Below are 6,415 nucleotides of genomic sequence, written 5' to 3'. Positions count from 1 at the left end.
CTTTACTCTTAGTAATGCATTAATTAACCTAATCCAAGCATCCGGCACAGTCATTCCAATCTGCTATCATTCCCAGTCCCAATGTGATAACTTGCAATAAATACCAAAATAATTGCTGCACCACAACTGCCTGACTTCTGGGAAATTCTACTGAGAATATTGGATACTTCAGCAGCATGTTTCAAACACTCATCATCAACCAATGTTATTAGAAAATTAAATTATATAAATTATCCAAAGGATTCCAACTCTAGATCCCATCCAGACTCTTTAACACAATCCCAGCTGATAAAATCCTATGGATCAGTGATTCTCAGAGAATTATGTGTGACCATTGGTGGGTGGTGATAAGGATTCTGATTATTATAGGCCAAGGAATAACAACAATAACTCCTCGGCCTTCTACAGAGGAATGAGGTGAGTTTCCATAGGTTTTCAATAGTATATGACTAAAGGCCAGCATCTAAATCTTAGCTGAGTTCCTCAGAAAGTAGAAACAGAGGCAAAGGTTTACATGCTATGACTTTATTACAGAGTGCAATCCAGAGAAGCATAAAACTTACAACAAAGTTAGTAAAAACAGCTTCAGCTCTTATGTCTAGTGCTGGTCCTATAATAACCAAGGCCATAATTGATACTCATTATCTCATCTCTCTACCCCCACCATCGAGTCTAGATTCCCTCATGCTCGGTTAGCACTTTGGATGGTCTGGTTTTCTTGCCCAGTGAGTACCCAGACCTTTACCTCTGATGGTTCAATAAATGTCCTAGCAATTCCAGTTTGCAAACATATACCTCCCTGCACCTTTTGAAGAGCAGTACTCTGAGATCAAGGATTATTATCTTGATCAAACAATAAATTGTTTCTTTGCCCAAAGTGTCAAGGTGGTAGTTGCAATCAAGTTCAACCAAATCTTACAGTGTTTTCTGATGGAAAGAACTTCCACCTGGCAACCAGGACTTCTAGAATGGCAATGGCTAAGTTACAGGTTCAAAAAGCACAAATTCCACAAGTGCGTCACTGGAAATGATAACAAGGAGAATCAATCCTACTTTTACCCCAGAGTCCCTGTCTGTGTATCTAGCTATTGAAGGTATGCATCATATATTGACCATTGGTTTGGCACATATGCCACAACCGAGAGGACAATGCCATAACCCATGGGATGTGGTCAACAGTTAATGCCTTAGCCAAACCACTGGTAGGCTATTTTGCTTTTATTAGGACGTTTGTTTCTAACTGATGGAGTGGAGTACCTGGTAACTGGTGATCCCACTGACAAATGCCCATTATTATAACATCTTTGCCATAAAATGAGACCATTGCTGTGATGTAATGGAATGGAATCTCTTATTTATTGCCCAGGGTTGCCCAGACAGAGTACCACAAACTATATGGCTTCAAACATCAAAAATATGTTGTCTTTCGAGAGGTTAGAAGTCTGAATGAAAGGTGTTGATTGGATCATGATTCCTCTGAGACTTGTAGGTGATCTTTGCTTCCTTCTTTCTGGCTTCTGATATTTGCATGCAACACTGGGTATTCCTTGGCTTGTAGCCTTACCACTCCAGTGTCTGACATTGTCATTAAATGGATTCCCCCAGAGTGTCTCTGTCTCTTTATCTCTTCTCTTCTCATAAGGACACCATTCATATTGATCACCATTCTATACAATCTTAGCAGGGGCCCACCCTACTCCTGTATGACCTTAACCAATTATAATTATAATAACCCTACTTCCATATAAGGTAGCATTCTGAAGCACCAGAGGTTAGCACTTTTTTTTTTTTTTGTAAGGGACACAATTCAACCCACGGTGGATACCACACCAATAGACAACATTAAAAGAGGATTCTGGTTTTTATTTTCAGTATAATCTGTCTTGCAGTGACTAAAAATGACAACACTTAAAAACTATAGAGGTGACCTACAGCCTTCATGTACTTAGTCTTAGGTTGGCTAAAAGAAGATTGCAAGCGTTTTTTGACAGGCATCCAGCACTCAAGAAAAGCTAAACTTCCACAATCCTTATCAGTATTATTGTTCCTGTACTGGTTGAGTCACAGACTTCTTATTTCCCATTACCACACCTTCAAGTTGTACCTGATCCCAGTGAACTACAGGTAAAGATCAGGAATTGTGATACTAAGTTTTATCACCATACCATTCACCACAAGAAATGGAGTCTTTATTGATTTCAAACAGGAACAACCATCTAACTCAAAAATTCTATCATGAAGCTCCAATTAATAGGCCACCAATCTCACCAATCATATCATTAGCCTGAGGACTCAAACAGAACCCGAGTTCTCTATTAAAGAGTGAATCCCACAGAAATAACAGTGAAATAAAAGATAAAAAAGGAAGAGCAGAAGGGAAAGCCAGTATGAGGACACATTCCTGAGCTAGTCACCACTTGACATCTGATTACTCCATTTCATTAGACCATCTCCAGTACTCTATATGAATGACTATGCCAGGTCAGTAACCAGTAACTCAGATCAGTGGTGGGTATAGGAATATCCACTGCCTTCCATTTCTCACTGATTAAATGTTCATCCCATAGGGTGCTACTCTTCTTTACTTGTATCATGCAAATATATGGGTGCCAAGTGTTTACCATCTTCCTCACTGTCAACAGGAGAATCACAGGGTAGAAAGTGAACCATAGGAGAAGTGATGTGAAGTTGCGCTCTCTTGAAATAAGCTGAAGTCCATTTGGTCTTTGTAGTGGCAGCTGGAGTGAACCAATGACCAAAGCCTTGGAGACAAGTGAAATGGAAATGATTCAAAATGGTATAGAAGAGTCTGGAACTTATAACAAGTGAGTTGATAGGAGTTAAATTTTTCCCTTTCTTAATTTATTTTTTTAAATACTTATTTTTATTTATTTGAAAGACAGAGTTACAGAGAGGTAGGGACAGAGAGAGAGGTCTTCCATCCACTGGTTCACTCTCAAGGTGGCTGCAACGGGCTGGAGCTGCGCCGATCCGAAGCCAGAATCCAGGAGCTTCTTCCAGGTCTCCCACATGGGTGCAGGGGTCCAGGAATTTGGGCCATCTTCTACTGCTTTTCCAGGCCATAGCAGAGAGCTGGATCAGAAGAGGAGCAGCCAGGACTAGAATAGAACCGGCGCCCATATGGGATGCCGGCGCTTTAGGCCAGGGCGTTAACCTGCTGTGCCACAGTGCCACCCCCCCCTTTCTTAATTTAAAAGTAGCATGTCACTGAGTTATTTTTCCCTCAGAAAGTGGGAATCAATAAAGTAGGTGGTCCATGGGGCCTTTTTTCTCATCTAAACATCTGGAGGAGATAAAACACTGTGTATCACTGCCTTTGGTGTTACATAAGCTGCTTATTTACCTATTAACTTTATTTACATTGATTCTTTTAAAAAAAGATTTTGAATGGTTTATAACAAAAGATAGATTAATATGATCAACATATAAAATGGTCCAAGCAGGGAATGTAGGGTTAGCTACATGTAGTGGTTAAGACACCCACATCCTTCATCTGAGAGCTTGAGTTTAATTCCCAGCGTCAGCTCCCAGTTCCATCTATCTGCCAATGCAGACCCTGGGAGACAGTGGTGATAGCTTAAATAGTTGGGTTTCTGACATCCGCATGGGAGACCTGGCTTCCATTCCTACTTCTCACTGCAGCCCCAACCCAGCCTCAGCCATTGTAGGCATCTGGGGAGTAAACCAGCAGATGGAAGTTAACTCTGTCTTTGTTCACCTGTCTGCCTCTCAAATAAATTAATTATAAAAAAATGGCCAAAGCCAATGGGAAAAATACAAATATATTAATTATATGTTTAACATGACGGCAATGATAGAGCTGCAAATATGCCTCTGTATTATGGTTCAGAAAGTGTGATAAGTTATGTAGCTCTTGCTATCAGAAAGCAAGAAGCACGCTCTAGGAGAAGCAAAGTTCTTTCTGGCGCTGAAATCTGTAAGACCTTTCTGATGTGAAGTTTTATAGAGAGGAAACTGAATGATGTAATGGGCAATGTCCTCAACAACATTTTCTCAGAAAATGAAGAAGTTGACTTCATTTTATAATGAAGTGGGAACATTGATTATTTCAACAGCTGGCACTGGGACTCTTTTAGGGAGGAAACAACTTTACTGTAGATGAGAACCTCTAGGGCACTGGTGGAGCTGTAAAGGCTTGAGAGGGGCAGGAAAACAATTCTGCCTAATGGGAGAGTGAATCTCTTGGCCACAGGGGCATTTGACAATGAGTGGGTGAAGAACTGATATGGGAAGGGAGAGAAGAAAGCTCTGCGGGCCGGCGCCATGGCTCAATAGGCTAATCCTCCACCTGCGGCGCCGGCACCCTGGGTTCTAGTCCCGGTTGGGGCGCTGGATTCTGTCCCGGTTGCTCCTCTTCCAGGCCAGCTCTCTGCTGTGGCCCAGGAGTGCAGTGGAGGATGGCCCAAGTGCTTGGGCCCTGCACCCCATGGGAGACCAGGATAAGCACCTGGCTCCTGGCTTTGGATCAGCGCAGTGCGCCGGCTGCAGCTTGCTTGTGGCAGCGGCCATTGGAGGGTGAACCAATTAAAAGGAAGATCTCTCTGTCTCTCTCTCTCACTGTCCACTCTGCCTGTCCAAAAAAGAAAGAAGGAAACCTCTGCGGCCTTCCCTCATCACCTACCACCACTCTTAGTCTTCAGTAAAGTTTGGGAAACCTGCGATTGCTTTGGGTATTTCAAAATGTACCTTGACAGTAAAAAAGTGTGAGTGAAGACAATGGTGAGGAGAGATGGCAACAGAACATCAGAACCAGAAGGCAAGAAAAAGAGGAAGTCAGAAAATTTTAAACCATGTGTATTAAGAAGAAAATGACAGCAAAAAACACTGCTGATTGAGGGCATATCTGTACTAGGTTCTAGTACCAGAGGAACAAGCACTCATTTTGACATTAACTTATGGATGCTAAGAATCCCAACAGTGCCAACATGACAGATTTGTCCTCTGAAGTTAGATGAGATATTCAATTTCCCTCTTCACTGTAGTGACAGAGCCTCTCTATTTTCAGCCTGGTCAATGGGATCCCAACTTGAGGTAGTTTCTAATAAACCATTCAGCTAACTTTAGCTTGTTAGCAAGGGTTGATGAGAGATAAGCAGAAAAGATATGGATAATGTTCAGATCACACTTATGAGAGACTACTTGTCCTTTGATTTTTTCCCCATTCCCAAAGTCTAGAATGGGGACACAGTGGTCCTGAGGATTATTTATATCATGTTTCAAGAAATCTAGGGTAGACAGAACAACACTGTCATAGTGATTCCATGAGGCCATCAGGAGCTCTGGCTTTCTGGCTTTCTTCCTTTAAATCATTTATTGATCACAAGGCTATTATACATGGATGCCATATTCCCAACCTATGCAGAAAAATGGGAGAAGAAAAAAGAACAAAAGAAAAAGCCAAACTTACCTTCTTTTAGTGTTTTTTTTTCTAGAATTAGTAGCTAGTGACCTCTATTTAGCATAAAATGATCAGAACTGTGTCCCATGGCAATCCTTATACACAAAAGCATCTCAAGACATGAGAATTTTTGCCCAAGAACCTTGCTGATACAAATAAGTCCAGTCAAAGTAAGGAAGAGGGAGAAAGTAGATGCTGAGTATGCAACCATCAGTGTCTATCATATAGTGTCAATAGAAATTCTGCTGCTAAATAGGATATCCTCAATGTAACTTAGAACTCCTGAAAAATCAGATTCCAAACATTTCCAAAGCACTCATCAATCTGCTCTGTTAGTTCTTTTGGAGGCTGTTCTATCACATTTTCATAGGAAGAATAACTGTTGCTGCTCCCTTTCTTAACTACTCCTCTTTCTGCTGTTGTGCCTTCAATATTAGTTGCAGTGTTTAACACTGGAATGCAGTAACAAAGGCCACAATACTTTACATTTCTCTGACGAACAGGTGACATTTATGCTCCATTTTCTAGAATCTGGGTGAGTTCTTGAGAAGCAGAACACGGCAGAAATGATCCTGTGCCAGTTTTCAAGCATAGGCCCTAAGACATTGGCAGCTTTCTCTTCTTGTCTTTACAAATATATCCTCTCAGAAATGCACCACCATGTTGGGAGGAAATTCAAGCAACATTGTGGAGAGACCAATAAGGAAATGAATCAATGCTACTAAATTATCCCCCTAGCTGACCTTCCAGTTCAGCTGCCAGCCACTGTCATGAGTCACTTTGGAAGTGTATTCTCCAGTCTCAGCTGAGGTGTCCTAGATGATGTTTTATGAAGCACACCTGAAATATCTGCTTTGAATACTGCCAAAATTTCAAAAATGTGAGAAAAATAAATACTTGTTACAGTTTTAATCCATTATGTAGTCTGCTACGCATCAATAGACAAACAATAACTTTCAATGGAAGAAATTAGTG

This window comes from Lepus europaeus, chromosome 1, assembly GCF_033115175.1.
Source record: "Lepus europaeus isolate LE1 chromosome 1, mLepTim1.pri, whole genome shotgun sequence".
Lineage (NCBI taxonomy): Eukaryota > Metazoa > Chordata > Mammalia > Lagomorpha > Leporidae > Lepus > Lepus europaeus.
The sequence above is the reverse complement of the archived record's forward strand: the minus strand, read 5'-3'. Positions refer to the sequence as shown.